Below are 24,640 nucleotides of genomic sequence, written 5' to 3'. Positions count from 1 at the left end.
CCGTGGCTAGTTACCACCTACGCGCAACGGCGTACCGTCAAGCGATTTAGCGTTCTACGGTGTCGTGTGGAAACCAAAATGGGTGTTGACTTTCACCCTACTCCTAACAAGTTAGCCCGTTTCTGTCTTAGATTGCATCATCACTTACTATCTAGTGACATTGTAGTCAAGGGCTAACTTGTAATGAATAAAAAAAAAGATTGTCGCCTGTGACAGTCAGAAATACGACATTCTATGAATTTTTGGCTGGTTGGAGGCTTCGGCCGTGGCTAGTTACCACCTACGCGCAACGGTGTACCGTCAAGCGATTTAGCGTTCTACGGTGTCGTGTGGAAACCAAAAGGGGTGTTGACTTTCACCCTACTCCTAACAAGTTAGCCCGTTTCTGTCTTAGATTGCATCATCACTTACTATCAGGTGAAATTGTCATTGTCAAGGCCAAAAGATAGGCCTTGGCCAAAGATTAAAAAAAAAATAACCTGTAAGTTTGTTAGCCCTTGCTCCTATCATAAGTAAGTACCATTGGCAATTGACAATTGTGGAGTTTGGACTGTGGTGACTTTGGAAGGTTTTTTATTCTTTACAAGTTAGCCCTTGACTACAATCTTATCTAAGGTGGCACCGGGCTGACTTGTTAGGAGTTTGACTTTAAGAAGTGCTTGCCATTACGACAACGACACGATATTATTGTCGTGTCGTGTGTTGAATGAGTCGCGTCCCGGAAAGCAAGCAATTGCTTGCGCGTGTTGCTTCCTGTATTAATAATCGTAAACGTATGAAAGTGATGAGAGCAGGCCTTGGCATATAAATAGTTAGCGGACGCCTGCGACTTCGTCCGCGTGGAATTCAGTTTTTGACAAATCCCGCGGGAACCATGGATTTTTCCGGGTTGAAAAGTAGCCTATGTGTTAATCCAGAGTAAAATCTATTTCCATTCCAAATCTCAGCCAAATCGCTTCAGTAGCCGCAGCGTAAAAGAGGAGCAAACATACTTACACACTTACACAGTTACATACAAACTTTCGCCTTTATAATATTAGTGTGATGTGACTAGCGGACGCCCACGACTTCGTCGGCGTGGATTTCAGTTTTTCACATGTCCTCCGGGAACTGTTGCGGACTTTTTTTAGAACTTTGAATGGGGGACAATTCTGTAATACATGATTTGTACGAAATTTTAACCGTTTACGCAGCGCACGCAGCGTAAACTCTCAATAGGTCAATCCCCCGATTTTGAAACATTCTTCATTAGTGTTCCGCTCCTTTTGGTCTTAGCATGATATATATTATATGGCCTATAGCCTTCTTCGATAAATGGGCTATCCAACACTGAAAGAATTTTTCAAATCGGACAAGTCGTTCCTGAGATTAGCACGTTCAAGCAAACAAACAAACTGTTCAGCTTTATAATATTAGTATAGATTACATAATCAAACATTAAAACACTAAAAGACATCGCCCAACTTGTTTGGGAACATCGAGGAGAATCTAAGCCAAGCCAATAAGTCCTTTTGTCAAAATGAAAAATCTCTTTCTCAAAAGAGAGAAATATGCTTGCCTGGCCTGCACCTACGATTCAATTTTTAGTGATAGCTTCCATCTTACCGTACCGCCAAGCAATAGGGATGATGACAGTTTTTTAAATTGTATATAAATTAGGAGTATGCTAATAGTACCTAAAGCAATTTTGTAAAAGTAACAGGGATTTAAAGGGTCAGATTTTCGGCACTGCCATGGATTCCTGAAAAAAAAAAACGTAAAACTAATTTTCAGTTTTATACAATTCGTTCGGCCGGGGGGCGTGTAAAGATTTCACACCCGCGCAGTCTTTCCCCCCGTCACCCGCATATCATGGGAATGTCATCAACAAAGTTGCCAGACTATAGCAGCACTTTATCTATCTGTGGATGTAGTTTTAGTTAATGTTTTGTGCGAGCAAAGTTGCGTTGCGGTCAAACAAAATAATTGTAGGTACATTATTAATAATGTCTGACGTCACGAATATGACGACGAGCGATTATTAATGCGGCGTGTTTATTTCCTTTGGCCCAAATATCGACACTTGGCGGCATTTCAATGGCGCGACCAAAGCGACCGACCTCCACTGTGCTTAGGTGGTCTCGGCGGATTTTTGTTGCGAATATTTGTTTTTTTTTTATTCATAATAAACATACTGACATACTGATAGACTGACAGCTTGGCTACCAGATCTCCCTCATTTTATAATAGCTTAAACATAGAAACAAGCTTACAAAGAATTGAGAACCTCCTCCTTTATGAAGTCGGTTAACAAAGTGAGCTCAACGGTAAGAGTGGTCGGACTCATCACCGAAGGGTGGTGGTTCGATCCCCGCCCCGCTGGTCTATTGTCGTACCCACTCCTAATACAGTCTTTCCCGACTGAGGGGAATGGAAATATTGGTCATATTTAAAATGTATGGCAAATATTATTTTAACAAAAAAAAAAGTGAAGTGTAGTTTAATTGTCATGGAGGCTTTGATGGTCAGACCTTTTTATAGAATCTGGAACAGGGAATGCCCATCCCCGGCCCAGGCCTACCCTAACCACCCGGCAAATAACTCTTTATATTTCAACTGTAATAATGAAATCATTATCTATTTTATCAAAAGTTTGCTACAACGTTTTACGACATTTTTAATTCATCTTTAATTTGTCTCCAACTGGTATAAGTTAAGATCGTTGACAATATAACCTGCCTTCCTAACCAAGTGGCTTGTCGATTCTCTTTCTACGATCGCTAACGCTTCTAAAACTAGGCAGATGTATGGGAATGACATTTACTATCGACAGGTCACGTGATCAAGATCTGTCATTCCCGTACATTTTTCTAGTTTTCGAAGCGAAGGGGGGCTGAGTTTTACGACATTTTTGAAAACTTATTGGTATTAGTTTGTTTGTTCGTTTTCTTGTTTATTTGGCTTGTTGGTAACAGCAAAATATAATACAAAAAAAAAGTAATACAATTGCAAATGTTCGCCACTTTGATACAACCGAACTGTTTTAGCGACATACGGACGGACGGACAGACAGACAGACATGACGAATCTATAAGGGTTCCATTTTTGCCATTTAGCTACGGAACCCTAAAAAAAAGACTCAAAGTTGAGCGGTCTGATACTTGTACTAGACAAGAAAAACACTACAATATTAGCTTACTGACGCCGCCGATCTTAACGGCACTCTTGAGAATTGAGTCAAGGATTAGATCTGATCACGGAGTCTTGGGTCACTGCGGGGGTGAGGGGTAGTGCGAGGGCAGGGGAGTGGGGGAGGCAGAGAGGGAGGGTCAAGGGCGAGCTGTCGCCTTTGCGTCGCTCCGCACTAAACTGAATGTTTACCAAACGCCCTGGTACGCGTATAATACATAACCGAATTAATTAAGGCGATCATGGGTTAGTGGATCATCATCATTATCAACCCATATTCGGCTCACTGCTGAGCTCGAGTCTCCTCTCAGAATGAGAGGGTTTAAGTCATTAGTCCACCACGCTGGCCCTATGCGGATTGGCAGATAATTTGATTAATCTAAGTATCGTCTTGCACATTATGTTTTCTGTGGTATCGTCTATAAATAGTAGGTACTATAGAAAAGGACGTAGACTACTTTTAACGCTAAAAAAAAACAATAACATATTTTAAATTTTGAAAAACCTTCGAACTTAATTGATCAAGTCAAGATTTTTGTTCGATCTTGTGCCACCTTCGCCGTTTTACCATAGGACTGCTAGGCATCGCAGAGATCTGCACCGCTACGTTGTCGAAATCCCTCGGACGCGTACTAAGCGGTTTAGTTCCTCTTTCCTTATACGCACTGCAAAGATGTGGAATGCTCTCCCAGCTTCAGTTTTCCCCACCACTTACAATATGGGTATTTTCAAGTCAAGAGTGAATAGGCATCTTCTAGGCAAGCGCGTTCCACCAATTTTTCCGCGCGTTCCACTTTCAGAGCGCTTTTATTTGAGACCCCACTCGAATATTGCAGACATTCTGTTATTCTACCCCACTTTCAACCCCCACAACTTTTAAATGGTTGAGCCGAATTACATGATTCGAGATTTTACAAGCTTAACTTGAGTTCATAGACCCCCCTCCCCCCTGGAGTAGCTCAGAAACTCAAAAATGTCGATGTACTCAGACAGATCTTGAACAGATTGTACGATTTTTGCTAGATTTCCTGTACTATTTATGATATATATTTCAAAATTTCTACCCCTAAAGAGTCTAATAGAGGATGAACGTGGACGAGGTCGCGGATTATATAATAGCCTTTCATTTGAGACCTTTTTTGTTTTATACCCATTAAAACCTGCAAGTATTCAGATTGAAAAAAAACATGTTTTTCCCAAGTTTTGGGATAAGTCCTACAATTATTCATGACTAATTTTATTTTGTTTGACTTGATTTTTGGGGTTGAGTATGACCGAATGAAAATCTTTCTCCGTGCACGCTTTCTTCTGCTTAGAGGGGTCACCTTTTAACCGACTTAAAAAAAAGGAGGAGGTTCTCAATTCAACGCGTATATTTTGTTGTATGTTTGTTACCTCATAACTTCGTCATTTATTAACTTACTAGCGGACGCCCGCGACTTCATCCGAATTCAGTTTTTCAACAAATCCCGCGGGAACCATGGATTTTTCCGGGATGAAAAGTAGCCTATGTGTTAATCTAGAGTCAAATCTATGTTAATTTCAAATTTCAGCCAAATCGCTTCAGTAGTAGCGGCGTTAAAGAGTAACAAACATCCAAACATCCATACAAACTTTCGCGTTTATAATATTAGTAGGAAGTAGGAAGATTGTGGTATTAAGTAGGTGTGGTATTAATTGTGGTATTAGTACTTTTTCTGAAGTCGGTTATAAAACAGAAAATCCTCTTTTTTATCACGAAACAAAATGTTTACGTAAATTCATACTTACTATTCTCCAGTGTTTAATTTTTAATTAAGCACAATTATGACGTCGACACGTTTCGACTCGAGGGCGTGGTTGAACTATGACGTCACGGGCGCAATGCTACGCTGGCTCCGAGTGGCTACATATACCTACTTACTATTACTCTTGAATACTACTACTATAACTCTTTATGCTAGGCTGTAAGTTTTTTTTTTAAATTTAAAGAACGGAGGAAAAACAAAATCTGCTTCACTCATCATAATACTTCATTATATGGCAATAGCATTTTTCATATGGCACCTCTAATTTACAACAAATTACCAGCAAAATTAGCTGATAGAAATTTAAGTGTTGCTTTATTTAAAATTAAAATCAAAGAACTATTGTTAAAAAAACGGTATTACACTATCAAAGACTATTTAACTGGCAAACAATAATAATTAACGTATAACGGACATAATAATAAATATAGTTTTAATCATGTATTACATGATAATATTTAATTTTCAATTAATTACGAATTAATATGTTTAATATGTAAAAAAAAATAATAGTATTTATTAATGAAGATAATACTTAAATTAGCTAAACTTATTATAAAAATAAAATATAAGGAAATATAACTACAACTACAAAATTAAAATAAATTAAAATTAAAACTAATACCTAGAAATAATTATCGAAATTTGCCGCCCTTGGTAGGGTGCCCATCACGCAGGCAGCATTCCCGCGCTGAATTGCGATTGAAATTCTTTGCGCGAGAAAGCTGCCCGCCCGAGGGTCGCCTGTTGCCTCTCTGAGGCGTTTGCTGATCTCCTTGTGGAGAGTCTGAGCGCTCCTGCCCCACGGACCTAGTGTCTCGACGCCAAACGGGACGAATTCATATTGGGCGCCGAGACAACTGTATTTTAAAAACTTTTGACGTTCCCGCATGTCTGCCGCCGCCCCGCCATGTCTGCCGGTCGACTGGATGTATGAAGCAGCTAAAGTGTCTGCACAAGTGGCATCCCACACCAGCGCACGACCCATACTCCAGGGAATTAATGAATTAATGTATTACATAGTTATTAATTTTAACATCATAGTCATTAAGTAAATTTCAATTATTATAGTGTATTATAGACAATGTAATTTAGTTATAAGATTATTTTTAAAATTTGCATGCTTTTATGTAGCAAATTGTATGCCAACATTTATTATATCAAGATCTGTATTTGACAATTTGCAAATAAAGAATCATGAATTATGAATTAAGAATATTTGCCATATTTTTTATAATATGACCAATATTCCCGGTTCCCTCCAACTAGTCGGGAAAGACTGTGCTAGGAGTGGGTACGACAATAGACCAACGGGCCGGGGATCGAACCACCACCCCTCGGTGATGAGTACAACTGCTCTTACCATTGAGCTATTGAGGTGTTTATAACGATTTTGTGGAAATAAGTACACAGTTGTAGTTAAATTTGTACGAGAATTTGAGCCCGTCCGACAAGTAATCATTTTATTAATATTCTTTACAAGTTAGCCCTTGACTACAACCTCACCTGATGGTAAGTGATAATGCAATCTAAGATGGAAGCGGGCTAACTTGTTAGGAGGAAGATGAAATCCGGCCGAAGCCTCCCACCAGATCTGGACCAATTAAGAAAACCCACCGCGCATATCACTGCACCACGAAACGTAATTATGACGCGAGTATATTAAAGTGGGCGGATAATTCTGCCTCTAACTATATTTTCTAATCACACTCTGAAAAGCATTTACAACATATTCCGTATACCGGCGCCGCTGACGTCACCAGATAGCCGCAGCTCGATCACAATCTGCATATTGTTCACAAATAAATTATTATTATCTTTATAGCATCGCCGACGCGGCACCGGGTTGTTGTCACTTCCGCGTACTGAAATGGTATGTTTTGTAGTATACGCAAGTTATCCTTCGGGAAAATAACCATAGATCTACTACACATAGATAGAGTGTAGTCACCGGATTCGTAAGCCGTTTTCATAATCATCATATCAGCCGATGGACATCCACTGCAGGATATAGGCCTTTTGTAGGGACTCCCAAACATCACGATACTGAGCCACCTGCAGCGAAACCCTGCGACTCGCTTGATGTCGTCAGTCCACCTGGTAAACACCAACACTGCGCTTACTAGAAACTACGAAAATGTTTATATTTTTTATATGCAACAATTAAAAATTTGATCGGATACGAAATCATATAATAAGAAGGAAGACATTCTGGTTCATCATCATCATCATTACTTATACATATATTTCCCATAACTTACATGTGCATCAACTGGAAAAGGCAGGTCAATGTTTTCCGTGTAAAAAAAACGTCAAACGTGAAAAAAACTTGTAAATCTCACTCAGTGTCAGAATTAAAATGAAGTAAAAGACACTTTACAATTAAAAATTAAAATCGGATCAAAATTTTCCATAGTTAATTTAAAATTAATTTTATGTCATACAAAAACATAAATTATGTTTATTGTAACAGATGTTAAACATTATAATATTAAACAGTTAAATTAAACTAATACTAGTTAAATAACAAACCTATAAATTATAGTATAAAATAAATTAAAAATATTAAAAATCTTAATATTTTTTGTATGTACTAGGAACTGGGGTTTAATTAATTTCTATACATAAATCTTCATTAAAATTTAAAAACGTCTTGACCGATTTTCATAACTAGCATTAGCCTAGCGGTTTCATCCTCGTAATTCCCGTTCCCTTTAGAATATGGAGATAAAATAAAAAAAAAAAAAACAAATAACGTTGCTTTCTAATGCTAAAAGAATTTTCAAAATCGATTTTAGTAGATCCATTGCCCCATACAATACGACAAATTTTACATTTTTATAATATTAGTATAGGTTAATATATTTTTGTATTCCATTATTACTAATCTCCGGTTTGGTTGAGTCTGCCTAATTAACCGATTTCAAAAAGGAGGAGGTTCTCAAGTTGATTGGTATGTTTATTTTTGTATGTACGAGTATGTACAGCGATTACTGGAAAACGCCTTAACTGATTTGAAAAATGCATTTTTTGTTTATAAGGGTATTTTTAATACCGCATATTTCCATGAAAGAAATTTACTTGATTAGAGGGATCATAATCAGCACAGACGGTTAAAAATACTTGTGGTTTATTTAATACATAGCAATAGAAAAAATATTGAAAATATTTTTTGACTGTCCACAGTTATTCAAAAATTTCATTTTGACCTTTCATACGAATAATAATTTAATATTTTTAACATTAATATGGAACCGACTTCAAAGACATATTTCAGTAATTTTGATTTTAACACAAAACTACTAAACCGATTTTCATGAAAATGGAAAAAACAAAAAAGAATTTCAAAATTGGTTTATAAATGACGAAGTTATGAGGTAACAAACATTTAAAAAAAATCGAATTGGGGACTTTCTCCTTTTTCAAAGTCGGTATAAAAATCGTTAAAATTACCTTAAAATGCCAAAAAGCGGTCAAAGTCCCTACATCAGTGGTGCTGAGATAACTCTAAACAGTCATGTGCCAGATTTTTTTTTTCATTTTGGATATTCGAACACATACAGAAAGAAACAGTGTTGGCAGTTACAAGAATGTCGGGAACTTAGATCAGCTTCCCGAAAACTGACTTACTGTGTAGGATAGGACCACCGACGGTACAACTCAAATGTCGTCTTATATACTTGAAATTCGTTAAACACTTCGTTAGCGTGATGTAGAACTCTGATTTTACATACAAGAACCATTCCGAATAACGCTGTTGCCATCTGGTGTACGACAATGGAATCTCTTGTGAAATATTTTACAACTACCCTCGTTTCGTTGATGTTATTTATTGACCATGTAATGGTTGACATACACGTAATAATTTAGTTCGTACAAATGTACGTCATTTCCATGTGAATATAAAAAGCTCAAGTTTGAGTATTTGTCGACCATCGAGTATTTTTCAAACTTTTACAAAATTCTAAATAGCACTGTTGCCATATGTTATGCTGTGACGTAAATTCTTTATGAATATTATTGATCAAATAAATTATACGTAGATACTTGAAAATGTTTCTAATTGAAAAAGAATACAACGAGGAACCTAGGCTAGCTATTTTTATTAGGATAAGCTAGCAAAATTATATGGTGGTACGCCTATGATCTCATTAAGAATTTATTAGAAAAAATGGTTCATTGCTACTTAAAGATTACCTCAATAGCTCAACGGTAAGAGCGGTCGGATTCATTACCGAGGGGTGGTGGTTCGATCCCCGCTCCGTTGGTCTATTGTCGTACCCACTCCTAATACAGTCTTTCCCGACTAGTTTTAGGGGAATGGGAATATTGGTCATATTTAAAAAGATATGGCAAATATTCTTTTTTTTTTAAAAAAAAGATTCGCCTAGTTTGTCCTAATAGCTATGAAAATCCTTATTGAATAGTGGCAAGAATATTGGCTGCATGTCCGTTTTAGACAGCCTGGCTGATATAGTGATATGTTGTTTCTTAATAGTTTATACTCATAGTTATATAGATTTGATTAGTCAAACTGAATAAATTGAACTTATTTATTGAAATTTGGTTAAAATAGTTTTAGCTAAATTGTTAACCGTCGAGTTTTAAAATTTTAGATTTAAACTCTCGAACAAAAATAACTCATTATTTGCATAACTGTTAGTATATTTAATATATGAACATGTTTACTTAAACAAGAATATATTCTTTACATAAATAAGAATACTTAAAACATAATAGGTACATAAAGAATACAAAAAAAAGCGGTCAAAGTCCCTACATCAGTGGTGCTTAGATAACTCTAAACGGTCAGATGCCAGATTTTTTTTTTCAATTTGGATGTTCGAACACATACAGAAAGAAACAGTGTTAGCAGTTACTAGTACGTCGGGAACTTAGATCAGCTTCCCGAAGACTGACTTACTGTGTAGGATAGGACCACCCACAATTCTTCTCAAATGTCCTCTTATATACTTCAAAGCAGTTAAACATTTCGTTAGCGTGATGTAGAACTCCAATTTTATATACAAGAACTATTCTGAATGACGAAGTCGCCATCTGTTATGCCGCTTTTTAAACTCGTGTCAAATATTTTATAACTACCTTCATTTAGTTTATATTTTTTCTCGGCTCTGTATGGTTGACATATACGTTAATATTTATTTTGCACAAATGTACGCCATTTTGAATTGACTATAAGCGGTTCAAGTATTCATCAGATATCGAGGATTTTCAAAACTTTTAAAACATTCTAATTAGCACTGTTGCCATCTGTTACGTTGTGACCTAAAATTATTCATAAATATTATAAATAAAGTGTATTATATATTTGGAAATATGTAAATCAATTGCATTTCGTTAGTCTTGATAAAACTCCAAAATGTCTGTGACCTGATTATGCATTTATAAAAAAAATAACTCGTTGATATAAAGATATACCTACCCTGTTCTAATAGCTATACAAATCATGCCCACGAAGAATGATGGCCAGAATACTGGCTGCATTTCCATGTTGGATAACCAGGTTTATATTTTGTTTTTTGATAGTTTCTAGTCGTAGTTAAATCGAATAAGCCAATTTTAATGAGATTTTCCATTAGTAAAATGTATTTGTAAAAAAAATTATCTAAATTGTTAAACATCGAGTTTTAAAACTTTCAAACAAAAGTAATTCATTCGTTATAAATAAGAATATGTAATAAAATGTATTAATATTATGTAGAAATAACAAAAAGCGGTCAAAGTCCCTACATCAGTGGTGATGAGATAACTCTAAACGGTCAAATGCCAGATTTTTTTCAATTTGGATGTTCGAACACATACAGAAAGAAACAGTGTTGGCAGTTACAAGAATGTCGGGAACTTAGATCAGCTTCCCGAAAACTGACTTACTGTGTAGGATAGGACCACCGACGGTACCACTCAAATGTCGTCTTATATACTTAGAACTAGTTAAACACTTCGTTAGCGTGATGTAGAACTGCAATTTTACATACAAGAACCATTCTAATTATCGAGATCGCCATCTGTTATGCCGCGATGTAAACTCGTGTCAAATGTTTTACAACTACCTTCATTTCGTTGATGTTTATTCTGGACACTGTTATGCCAGCCATACACGTTATGATTTACTTTGCACAAACTTTGGAATCGCAAATTGCATTATTTAATCGTATAAGTTTGTGCGTAAGTATCGTATTATAATATTTGCTGTAACAAATGTCTTTTAATATACGGTGCAGAATCACAGAAAGTAGACCGACAATTTATTATACATTGCTATGCTCAGATTTGATGAATGAACCGTTACAATTTCCAAATTAACGTATTTTATTAAACAATATTACCAGTTTTCTGACGATTCTAATGTCAGTTTGATAGACTGTGGCAAAATCAAGATATTGGCAAGTACCTATATTAATGCACATTTCCAACAAAAAACTCTCGTCATTTCAAAAAATATTAACAACTTTGAATTCAAATTATTTTGGTGATCTTGATTTATTACCTATACAATAAAGCATGTTTCGACATTTTTTTTTTCTGTAACGTGCTGGGCCTAAAATGGTCGATCTCCTTTATGCAAGTAAATAAATAAATTTAATATTTAAACAATACACATCACTATCTAGTCCCAAATTAAGCATACAGAGTAGCTTGTGTTATGGGTGCTAAGATAGTTGATATTATAATATTAATATACGGTTATATACTACATATAACTTATATAATGTATAAATACACATAGACACTGGAAAACACTCATGCTCATCACACAAATATTTTCCAGTTGTGGGAATCGAACCCATGGCCATGGATGCAAAAAGCAGGGTCACTACCCACTGCGCCACGCGGCCGTCTAAGTCCAACTCACTTATGTAAATCGTGACGTGTATAACTACCATTACTGAAACAATATGGCGAATGTAGATACACTGCACTACGACAGTGAAGAAATAAAGTGCAAAATTAGTTTTATAGCTAGACGATCATTTTTGTGACGTGTTATTAATTTTTACTGTTTCATATTTGGAAAATAGGGTGTTATAAAGGACAGTTTACTGGTGCTATTATAGGCTCATGAGGCTTTCTAATTAAAAATGTAAGTACTTCTATTATTAATTAAGTAGTGGCGTCTATAAAAATAATAAAGGGAAGGCTTTTTAATGAACCTCAGAGTAGTTAATTAAACTTAATTGATACCAATTTCAGAAATAAAGCAATTGACCTCTAAATATAGTCAGTGAGATGAGATTTTAAAAATATGCCTTTTTAATGGAATCTTTCATAAAAGGTAACCTGTAGTAAGTACCTGCTACTTTCTACCAAGTTTTTAAGTACTAATTGAATATTGTTATTTAAAAACATAATTAATAACTGTAAATTGGTTACGAGAAACAATCTTTCAACTTTAATTAATTATAAATTAATATTAACTTTAGTTTCTGGTGAAAGAGAAATGGAGGTTGATCGATAAATAAAATCGTAGTTGTTGCAGAACCTAATTTAAATGGTCTCTAGCATTGGACATTTAAAATTAAAACTAAAAATGGGACCACCCTGGAGTCAAACCCTTCAAAACAAAAAAAGAATTTTCAAAATCGGTTCACAAATGACGGAATTATCGCTGGACATACATAAAAAAAAAAAAAAAAAAAACATACATACAGCCGAACGTAGAACCTCCTCCTTTTTGGAAGTCGGTTAAAAATATAATTTCCCTTATGTTCTTTGAAATATCTACCTAATGGAAAAATCATCTCCTCAATGAATACTTGGTTTCGCTCTAATACCAAAATTTATCAAAATAGGCTTAGCGGTTGAGTCGTAAAAAATTATTATAATAATTAATTGTAATTAATTGTATTTGTTTAAAATATATGGCTAATATTCTTCATAAACAAAGTATCAATATTAGTGTGGATTACGAGCAATGATAATTTTACACTATAGATCGGTTACGTCCCTACAAAATCACCGCAAAAAGTGATCCGAATAATAGGGTACACAACTGAGCGCACACATGCGCAGTTTTGTCTTTAATTCCATTATATTTTTGTTTAAGTATATAGTTTTTACACTTCCTGAACAAACAACTCGACATTGTAGACCATATTTAGATATTTAGGTATTATTTGTTCAAATAACGTTCGTTGTTGACCACAACTAACATTGAGATGTGTGAAAATTTCCTCTTTTGAGCGCCTCATTTTGTTTCATGCGCTAGTAACACATCTAATAGTATTTAAATCATTGATTACGAGTATATTTTTGGTAGTATCGATGTATATATGAAGCGTCGTTGTTTCAACGTTGTACCAGCATCTGGGTTAAGCAAGATTAGGTAATTATCTTAATGAGTCTCGCAGTGCTAAGCGAAGCGTGCAAGATTGATGGGGCAACTTGTATTTTGCGGTTTGATATTGTTCGCGGCACTTTGCTTTTGTTTATAGTGTAGCTTGAGGGTTATTTCCCTGTTAAGGCTTCTAATAGATAGTCTGTGATAATCAAATCTTCGCGATTTTGTATAAGTTGTCTATGAAGTATTGGCAGTAGTGGCTTTAGGGGGTTATATTTTTTTTAACCACTCGCTTCCCGCGAGTATTTTATCGAAAAGCCCGTCTGCGTTGAAGAAGCCGACAGTCAGGGAATGGGGTTTTAATCTACCGTTGTGAGCCATTTAAAAAATCTTTATATTCCTCTATTGCGCGGAGCATGATACTGTGCTCGCCTATCGCCTTAGTTTACTTTATATTTTTTTACATGTCACGTAACGGATACGATCGGCGACCGGTCGTCCATTTAGGAGTCAAATGGTTAACATGTAATAGGCTCGTGTTTAGGTAGGTAGCATGCTTCAAGGTTCCATATCCTCGATCTTCCAAGCGTGTACATTTTTTTATATAGGAAATTCAATAGAACACTTAGGTAACTTACCATAATAACTATACAAATCATGCCCACGTGGAATGATTTACAGCCAGGCTGATCCTTTGCGCAAACAACTAACAAGTCCACCAGTCTAGATAACTAGCCGCGGTGAAATAATTTGGAAAAATCCATGCCCCAAGGGTCAGGGGCAAAAGTAAAAATACTAATCTTAATTTTCATTTGTTCCAGATTGACGCGACACTATTTGTGTGAAGGGGACCGGCGATCCATACACTCCCTAAAAGCCTTATATGGAGCGGGACAACTATAAAACTGGTGCTTCATCGCCCACTAAATAACACAAACTCGATAGGTAAAACCGCGGCGACTCCATAGTTATTAAAACGATTTTTAAATTTAAAAACGAACGCCCAACGGACTTTAAGATTTAAGTGGAGATTTTAGGTGCTTTAGAAATGGACTTGCCTTAATTTTTTTCATAATGTTCGCTGTATAGTTACACTGCCAGTAGTAGTTAGGGGTAAGTCTGTTAGGGGCTGAAGGCGGGGAGGCTCACTCGGGTAGGGTAGCGTGTGTGATGCGGCGGCGGCCGCGGCGACGCGTAGGGAGGAATCCTGAGAAACGGCCTTGCGTGCTGGTCTGACGAAACCGTTAAGGTAAGTGGCATGTTTATTTTTTTTTGTTTATAAAAAAAACAAGTTTTAGTGTGACGTGTAGCAGTGACAGTGATCGTACCATTATTTTGTGGTAGAGGAAACACCTCGAGCAGGTCCCGGGAGTTGTGATCTTGGGTATAGGTTTAAGGAATCTCTTTAGAATACATAAACACAAACACTTACCTTCCCTGCCCGACAAGTTCTCCATGCCCACACTAAATGCATGATCAATTTATGATCAATAATTACGACATAAAACATTATTGCACAAAAGCGTGTAACTAACTAGCAGCGTGACGGTGTCCATGCTGTCTAGCAAACAACTGAGCTCAAGTCATCAAATACCCTCTTCATATCAGTCGGTTTGTTTCAACACCTTCTGATAAGTGTCTAATAGCTTATTCACAAGTTTTTTATCATCCGTAGATGATAAAAGACAAAACTTGTGAATAAGATCTGATTTGACAAAACTAGTGATTCTCTTTAAACGACTCGTGTACTACAGTCTACACGAGTAGTATAAAGTATTCAATATAAATCGATTTCGATTAGGAAGATTTTTTTACTGTAACGCATAAATTCAAAAACTATAGGACTGATTTGGAAAATTATTTCTTCCATAAAAATGTACATGTGAAACAGGTACATTATCATTGATACTTACTCAATATAGCATATACTCAAGATAGCATAGCATAGGCTATATTTTATTCTCGTATTACAATAGGTAACGGGAACTGCGCGGGCAAAAACTTGAACTAAGAAAGACTTCTACTCACTTCTTCACACTAAAGTTTCCAATGCTCTTTAAATGTACAATACTTAAAGAGCATTGGAGCCTTAGATACGTATATTGGAGCATTAACTTGACTTTTCAATTTCAAAGGCCGCAAATAATAATCAAATTATTTGACAAACACGTTTTATTTGAGAAAAAGCTTGATTATCAATACTTTTTTTACAAAAATGCTTTATTTATTAGTCAAAATAAAAATATTCTTCTCCTTTTTCATTTTTGACTTTATACAAATACAAGTCACAATATATTTTCCCAGTTTTACAGTGTACTGTACAACCTATACTAAGAAGCGGATGTCATTACAGGGAAAAGGTTCCCAGGTAAGACCCTAATGCCGTCCCTGAGCATTTTCATAAGGCAACCAATTTCCCACACCCTCTGCAATAACATAGGTAATAGGTATACGCTACACAATGCAGGTAGAATGTAAAAATATACCTATCTCGGTCAGTCACCGCCACAATAAAATAGGTTAGACAGAGAAATCCGATCAATAGGTACCGTCGAGTATATGGGTCAGTTACTGCCATCAATTGCAGTCTGGCCCGATGTAGGGTGGCCATTTATAATGGTTTTATTTACACTGATACTATAATTACTTTGTTATATATTTAGCTCTCTTGCCTGGGCACACTTTCTTTAACTATAATCAAGTAGATTGATTTTAATTAAGTAAATATAATACCTGGCTCAGTATCGTGATGTTTGGAAGTCCTTACAAACGCCTATGTCCTGCAGTGGACGTCCATCGGCTGATGTGATGATGATGATGATGAATCATACTTGATTTTATAAATATCTTTAATTACGGCTTGTTATGGAAGAGCGGAGCCTTCTGTCATTAACGAATATTTTTATTTTATTTATATTAAATAAATCAAGATTATAGTCAAAAGCTAACTTGTAGGAAAAGAAAAAACATGATTTTGTAGTTAAACATAATTATCAGGAATTAATTAATTTATTAATTATCAAAGCTGGAAATGATGATTTTACGACTAGGTATTAAAATTGAAAGGTTCTTTGTGTCTTGTATAGTTCTTAGCTGTCAAGGAGCAAACCGCATACTTGATAGGAAAATAATTATGAACTTTAATTATTAATTTATCGCCATTATCGTCGTTTGTACAGCAAACAATTGTTTTCTTTAAACAATTCGTGGAAATGGCCGAGAAATACGAACCAGTACTACAAGTAAATATTAATCGCGAGAATTGAGCAGCGAGGCATAATTATTATTAGCCAAAGACATTAATAATTTTATAATAACAATGTTTCTTAACAATAACCTTCAAAGAAAACATCATATTTTGATACAGTTCAATCTATACTTATAAGAAACTGTAACAGGTCAAATTCTGTACGTTGAAGATATTTTGAAATATTTTGATGGAGAACATTATATAATCGATACTGTATACAAATTTTTTTTTATATATATTGTCTGTTTGTCCATGTTTTTTGTTGACCGGGCATTACGCTGAAACTACTGAATGAATTCAGATGAATCTAAGCACGATTTGAAATCTTGATAATAAATAAGTCCACTTTAAAACCAATTTACCGAATTAGTTTTTTGTTAAAAGTTCTAGTTCAAAGTGAGCTTTTAACTTTAATTCTTAAACTAGAACACTTTAAAATAGAACAATTCCGCGAATAGGACAGCAGTATGGTGACACTATTGCGAGGTAATTTTACACTCGACTTGAATGGGATTTATAGAAAGGCTTTTTCAAACGTTTGTATATGAGTATGTGTTAATTAAAAGAACTGACGTAAGCTTTAAGTCAGCCACTGACGTTCATGTAAGCTCGCATGCCTGCAGCGATAACGGCGACAGCCGATAATAGTGATCGTGTGGTGGTCGCAATGTGCATCACATCATGACGATCGCGACCAACACATGATCACTTTTATCGGACGTCAAGCCTTCACCGCGCTGCCCCGGCCGGATTCGCACCCACACCCTCCGGAATCGGAGGCATAGGTCATATTTACTGGGTTATCACGGCTATACCGGGCTATCACGGCTAACACATTTTTACGCCACATTATACGTCAGGTAATAATATTATTAGATAATTGTTATAATAATTAGTCGAAAACTTGAAGTTTTTAATGTTCTACTAGATTGAAAAAAATATATTATATTTTTTGAAACATGAATAAGTATATAAAAAAACTTTTTATTAAAAAAAATTGAAATACGAACCTAAACGCTGTCGGCCATGATGGTCTATATTTTAACTGTTTCATGACGCCACGTTAACACTAAACCTTAACCAAACGGAGTGTTTGACAAAATAATTATTAATTAATAATAGTTTGACGTATATTCCTTTAGTGACATTGTGACGTCACAAAATGGACGAAAGCGTTCTTGACGTTTGGAAAAATCAATTAAATATGTAATTTTTAAATTATGTTTTCTATGAAATCCTTAACTTTTATTAATTGTAATCGGTATATTTCAGAGCCTTATTTTAACTAACTACCCTGGTACGGAACCCTTCGTGCGCTAATCCGACTCGCACTTGGTCGGTAATTGTTTTATCGTGTATGCCATAAATAATTTATCTATCTATATCAGAGTTCCCCAAACTTTTTTTGTGTCGTAGACCCCTTGCCATGTTTTTCCGTGTTGGGTAGACCCCCTACTCACCTGATATTGATTTCCTGTAAATTTCTAACTGTAAAATAATAACATAATGTTAATTTATACATTTATTAATTGAATTTAAATTAAAACTTCTCAAAATCAAATTTTGTATCTGTTATGTAAAATATACGTAAGAAATAAGTCAATATTTTTAGTAAGAAGGATAAATAAAATAAGATATACTATCTTATATCTTTAATGTATAAATTGTATGATGTAAGATGAAGAGGTACTATCAGTGTATGTGTTAAGATCCACTATCGTGGACCCCATTTTCATTTCATGGACCCCAAATTTTTTTTCGCTGACGTAGACCCCTTGTAGGTTGTCATAGACCCCTATCCATCAATCAATCAATCAAATCATTTATTTGCTAGAATAGTTGGTAGGAGTTAATATAGACCACTTTGGGAATCACTGATCTATATGTTAAGTATGTTTATGATTAGCGGTATGCTTGACTTGGCCGCGCCGTGCTCAATCAGTGGAATCAACTGTCAATGTCAAGTGTCATTCTAACGAACCCGCAGAGGAGCTTATGCAGTAGGTGACGTCACGGGCAGATTTACAATATGACCTTTACCCTATTTTCAAAAGGTAAAGGCAAGGACTTATACTTAACTAAACGCCGTTTGTTAATACTTTGATAGGCGGAAACCTGACGAGGCGGAGAAAGAAAGAAAAAAAAGAAAGAAAGAAATATCTTTATTTTTAGGCAGTGCCACACATTACAAATAATAAATTTTAAATATATAACTTATAGCTAAAACAAAAAAAGAAGAAGGCCCTGCAATATGTGGCATAACCTAGAAAAAGGCCCTAACTCAGCATTTTGCTACATACTTCCTATCCAAAAAAAAGTATGCAGCACTGATTTTCAGTTAGGACCCAGTTCAGGTGCCGCCACGTACACAGTTCAACATTCTATGTAAACCAACGACCTTTTAATAATGTAAACTATTATTAATTAAGAACAAAATTAAAACTAAATAGGTAGGTACATTGATTATTACAAAAATACAGAAACATCGATGAAAAAATAATAATAATAATAACAATAAAAATATCATCTGCAATATAGTTACGTAAGTAGGTATACTTTTCTTTATTGAAAACTCTTTTTCCTAATGGAGATAACTAAATACTTGTTATTTAATATTATAAACATTAATACAACATACAATAATATAAAACAACATACGAATTCGTTATTGAAAATTAAATATATAAATAATAAACACAAATACTTTTAATATACATATCAAAATATACGGAGCTAGAGAGACTCCATTCTTGGATGAATTTCCAAATAAAACGGTCTCCGTTTATATAGTTTTACATTTATTCCGAAAAAAGCGCCTATTTATACTAAATACTAACATAGGTAGGTACTATTTGTTGTGTTGTAGGGACAATCGCTGGATCTACTGAACCGAAATTATTTTATCACTAGAAAACCACGTTATTTGATCTGTGGTTCCAGCTGAAAATCAGCGCTACATGTCCTAATTCAAATGGTCACGTAGCATTATGCAGAGCTGGGGCCATTTACTGGGTTATGTCACACATCGCAGGGTATTGTTCTGGGTGTACTGAAGTTATTGTGACGTGAATGCCACACAATTTCGAAATAAACGTATTATAGTAGTAGAGGAGCCGAAGAGAGGATTTTTGCAGTTACTTGAGCGCGGCAGATGAACATAGGGGAGTATATCTTGCCCGTTGTTCAGTACGATCAAGTATGAGGTCTTAATATTGGTGGGTGAGATTAGGGCAACCAAAAAAAACTAACTTAATGTGAGTTGTGAGTGAGGTGAGTTAATAGCAAAAAGGTGCCCATTTCAAAAATTTGAACGTAATGGAATGGGAGGGTTCCAAAGATAAAAAATAAAACCCTTATATTTCTGTTATCGAGCCACGATTGCGGTTAATTTTTTACTTATTTTAAACGAAATAATCTTCTGAATAATCGCTCATGTTTTCTAATGATTTCAGTAAGCCAAAGTAATAAAAATTGTCTTTAAAGTCTGTATTTTTTTTCCCCACCGCTAAAAGCGAAAAAGTATATAACAATTTATTCGTTTTATCATCTACCAAATCTAATCGATTCCAATGAAGCTGTAGTAACTGCAAATTTAGCATCCCGGGCTCCCCTACTATTATTCTTTCTTTCTTTATTTTATTCCCGTATTCTCCCGGGAACGGGAACTATGTGGGTAAAATCGCAGTCATAGTAGACTATGAAGCAAAAACACCAATGTGGAAATGAAAATAATTTCTTTACACAAAGCAATAAATTCACCAATTACCGAGTTAAAGGTTTCGCTCAAGTTTCTAGCAAAACAATATTTATTTTACCCTTTAGCGTGCCAGTTAACGCGATTTTGAAAATGCTAACTCTCAAAATGTGCGAGTGTTCGTAAGAAGTGAGATTTACCCGAACGTACGGTGCAAACAAATTGAGTTCGATCGTAAAGAGCGAATGATGACTTTCCTAGAACTGAAATAAAGGCGAGGTTTCGGCTATAAATCAATGGTACGTCAAACAATAAGGAGACTGTTTAAGTTATGAGCGATTAGCGTTCAGGTGTCTCAATTCTCGCGTAATTCTTCATTCTGAATTGAGATACTACCTCCTTCTGTTACAACAGGAGTTTTCGACCCATGACCAATGTCCATATATGTTGTATACAGAGCTGTTAAAGAAAAGAAAATAAGGAACAAACCAAAGACCAAAAACTCGAAACATCTTAGTCGGTAATACTGTAAGGGAACTGCCATTTTGGCAACACCCAAGTGTTTAGTGTTGGATTGTCTAAACGTAAGTTATGTCTTTCTTATTTTAGCGGACTCAAAAGTGATCACAAAAATAAGAAAAGTAATGTCGAACAAAGGTTATGATTCACAATGTGAAGTCACGCACTTGTGAACGATGTGTGTAGGGTTAAAGGCGCCTTTGACAGATATCTAACACTCCCCTTTTCCACTCAAGTCACTCTCCCCGCCTGTACCAAGTAACCCATAAAGAATTATACAGCAAGAGATGTGGACGGCTCGAACGCCGCGAGCACACTAAAGCCGTCCGTACCGCAAGTCGTTGCAACGCGGTGATAACATTTATTATACTTATGTCAACAGACAAAGGTCGGTCGGTCGGTCTGCCGTCCCATCAGATTTCGAGAGTGAGGGAAGAGAGAGTGCACCTGTGCTTGCGGATACACTTTTGCACTATAATATCTCCTGCGTACATGGTTAATCTCACCATGAGATTAGCCGCCGTGACCGAAAAAAAAAAAAAAAGTCGGTCGGGAGCATATTATTATTATTATTAAGAGACAAAGATAAAATTTTGTGAAATAGCTATACATTTTCTTTGCAACCTCTTGGTTCTTGTATCTTGTGCTACACGAAAAATAATGAGACTGATTCTTCAGAAGGCGGGGTTTCATGACTTCCGTATTCCTTCGGGTCGATATAACGTTTCTAAGCGAAAGGACTCTTTGGTGGATATACTTTTGAGACTAATGTACGAGATTACTGTACTGGCTTACATACGAGCTATAGGAGGGAGACCTTGAAGTTTAAACCCACGATACCGCTTAGTTAGGTTACGTAGTTATACGTCACCAAAAAATAACCTTTCGAAACGTCAGGTAATAATATAAACTTAAGATAATGGTGATAATAATTATTCGAAAACTTAAAATTAAAGTTACGAGGGTTCCAAACGCGCCTTGGTTTAGCCCACAACAAACTCAGCCAGGTTTATCCTTTTTTAGTTTATCACCATTTAACAATAGGTATATAAGTAGCCTGTCATGTAATATATTTCATTTCCAAGCAATTTTGTCATTTACGTAATCATTGACACTTTAATATAACTTTTCTATAAGCTTACGTTTAATAAAAACTTTGAACTTATTGAGAGACATGCCAGTGATTGCATGTGGCAGTTTATTATAAAAACGTATGTAATTGCCATTAAAAGAATAACTAATTTTTTGTAACCTAGTGTGATGTGCAATTGAAATTCCGGGATATAACAACTATTTTTCCAAATTATTTACTGTTCTAAGTAAATATAATGAAAAAATTATTATACAAGTGTCTACGACATTATATATTTTAACTATCAACAATGTTGTTCTATTATAAATAAACTATATAATAATCACCAAATATCAGCCAAGGTCAGCGACCTAATTCCTAAATCTCAAAGAGATCAAAGGGAATGCTTAGCTTGACGATCGGGGAACAATTTAAGTGGCCATTAAAAGATGTACTCGTAGGTAGGTAATTAGTTTACTCGGACATGTGCCTGAACGAAGTCATTTGACTGAATCTAAGATTTTGGAGTCATTTGACTGGTCCTGAGAGTTCTTGGAATCAATTGACATAGGCTGAAAGTAGTCTGAACCTGAAAGGTCTTTTAGACAGATTGGGAGAATCTTTGGAGTCATTTGCCATATCCTAAGGGATTTTAACACGTTTGCTGCGACACTGATTTTTCTGTACTTACCTCTGATGCGGCACGAGGTCCATCGACCTCGTAACTCTTGAATACACTAGATGTACAAGGTCAATTGACCTCGTAATGAAGCCAACGTGTTAAAAAAGCCGTGATAGCCAGTGGACATGACCTCTGCCTCAGCATTCAGCTCCAACTTTTCAGTTGTGTGCATTTTATGAAATTAAATATCACGTGTCACAAACGGTGAAGGAAAAACATCGTGAGGAAACCTGCATACCAGAGAATTTTCTTAATTCTCTGCGTGTGCGAAGTCTGCTAATCCTTGGGCTTGAATTGGGCCAGCGTGGTGGACTTTTGGCCTAACCCCTCTCATTCTGAATGGAGACTCAAGCTCAGCAGTAAGCCGAATATGGGTTATATGTTAATGATGAAGTTTATAAATTAATAGCAGACGCCAAACGCTTTCACCGGCGTAGTTCTCGTTCCGGGTGATAGTGTAGCTTCCCAACAATGAAAGAATTTCAAATCGGTTCAATAGTTTCATAGCCTAATCAATGCAAACAAACAGTCAAATCTTTCCTCTTTATAATATTAGTATAGATAAAGGTATAAAAATTATAGTTTCAATGTGAAGTCTTAACTTCTCGACACAATCGACGTACGTAACAGAAAAGTGAAATATTTATAATACCGCTCGCACTTGGCGGGCCGCCCTCAGCATCCCATTGACCCGGATAGATGGAACAATCCACTGAAACGTGGAAACTTTCTACTGTACATTCATTTTTTTGCACTTCCAGTATTTTTATTTTTACCCCCTGCTCGCGTGTTGATTGCTCATTTTGCAAACCGCTGAGCTTTGAAATCCAACGGTTCTAAACTGGTTCATGTTAATTACATTACAGTGAACAATTTTAATAATGTTTTACTAGAAGATGCTGATGATGCTGAAGATGTTCCTTTCTGTTTCTTAATTTTATGTGAACGGTTGAGATTTAAAATTCAATAGTTCCAAAGTGGTTCTAGTTCGTAATGAACCAATTTAAAAATTGCCGGCCGTCCATCGACCCCCATTGACCCGGATAAATGCAACAATCCAAACATTCAGGTGACATTATTTTTTTTTAACTTACAGTAATAAAAATAAATATATTTTTATCACCTGTATTTTTCAAACCGCTGAGCTTTGAAATCCAACGGTTCTAAACTGGTTTATGTTAATTACATTACAGTGAACAATTTTAATAATGTTTTACTAGAGAGAGAAAGCTTTGAAATCCAGTTCTAAGGTGGTTCCTGTGAATTACATTTCACTGATTCAATTTTAGCAATGTTTAGTGAGAATATAGTGGCTTTAATTTTATGTGAACCGTTGAGATTTAAAATTCAGTAGTTCCAAAGTGGTTCTAGTTCGTAATGAACCAATTTAAAAGTTGCCGGCCGTCCATCGACCCCCATTGACCCGGATAGGTGCAACAATCCCAAACATTCAAGTAACATTATTTTTTTTAACTTCCAGTAATAAAAATAAATATATTTTTATCACCTGTATTTTTCAAACCGCTGAGCTTTGAAATCCAACGGTTCTAAACTGGTTCATGTTAATTACATTACAGTGAACAATTTTAATAATGTTTTACTAGAAGATGCTGATGATGCTAAAGATGTTCCTTTCTGTTTCTTAATTTTATGTGAATGGTTGAGATTTAAAATTCAGTAGTTCCAATTTTTTGAAGCATCAGCAAAGTACTCTTTTATGGAGTAGTAAAATTTTTGTATTGGAAACTTTTTAAGTTTTTCTTTAAGTGTAAGCTTGCAGATGCTTCTGTCTGCCAGGTGTTTTGGCAAGTTGTTACAATTTTTCAAAGTAGTTCTAAACTGGTTCAAGTTAATTACATTCATCATTCACAACACATATCCAACCAAATCGGCTCTCTGCTGACTCTCCTCTCAGAATGAGAGGGGCTAAGCTAATAGTCTACCACGCTGGCCCAATGCAACTACACACACGTAAAGAATTAAGAAAATTCTCAAGTGTGCAGTTTTGTGTGTGATGTGTTTCTTTCACCGTTTGAGACACGTGATATTTAATTTCTAAAACTGCACACAACTGAAAATTTAGAGGTGCTTGTCCGGACCAGATTCGATCCTACGCCCTCCGAGTCGACGGCAAAGGTCATACCACTGGGCTATCACGGCCCAGGGTAC

At 35.7% G+C, this 24,640-nt stretch overlaps 1 protein-coding gene across 1 annotated transcript in view; it reads left to right on the top strand.

The window, feature by feature from the left end:
- Positions 1-24,640, top strand: part of LOC112058339 (plasma membrane calcium-transporting ATPase 3) — a 254,080-nt gene that overhangs the window by 18,964 nt on the left and 210,476 nt on the right. The window contains exon 2 of the mRNA XM_052889311.1: positions 14,076-14,503. The gene's annotated coding sequence lies outside the window, so the exon portion shown is untranslated. The remainder of the gene's footprint in view (positions 1-14,075; positions 14,504-24,640) is intronic.

The sequence above is a fragment of the Bicyclus anynana genome, chromosome 25, assembly GCF_947172395.1.
Source record: "Bicyclus anynana chromosome 25, ilBicAnyn1.1, whole genome shotgun sequence".
Classification (NCBI taxonomy): Eukaryota; Metazoa; Arthropoda; class Insecta; order Lepidoptera; family Nymphalidae; genus Bicyclus; species Bicyclus anynana.
This window is presented reverse-complemented; position numbering and strand designations above follow the sequence as displayed.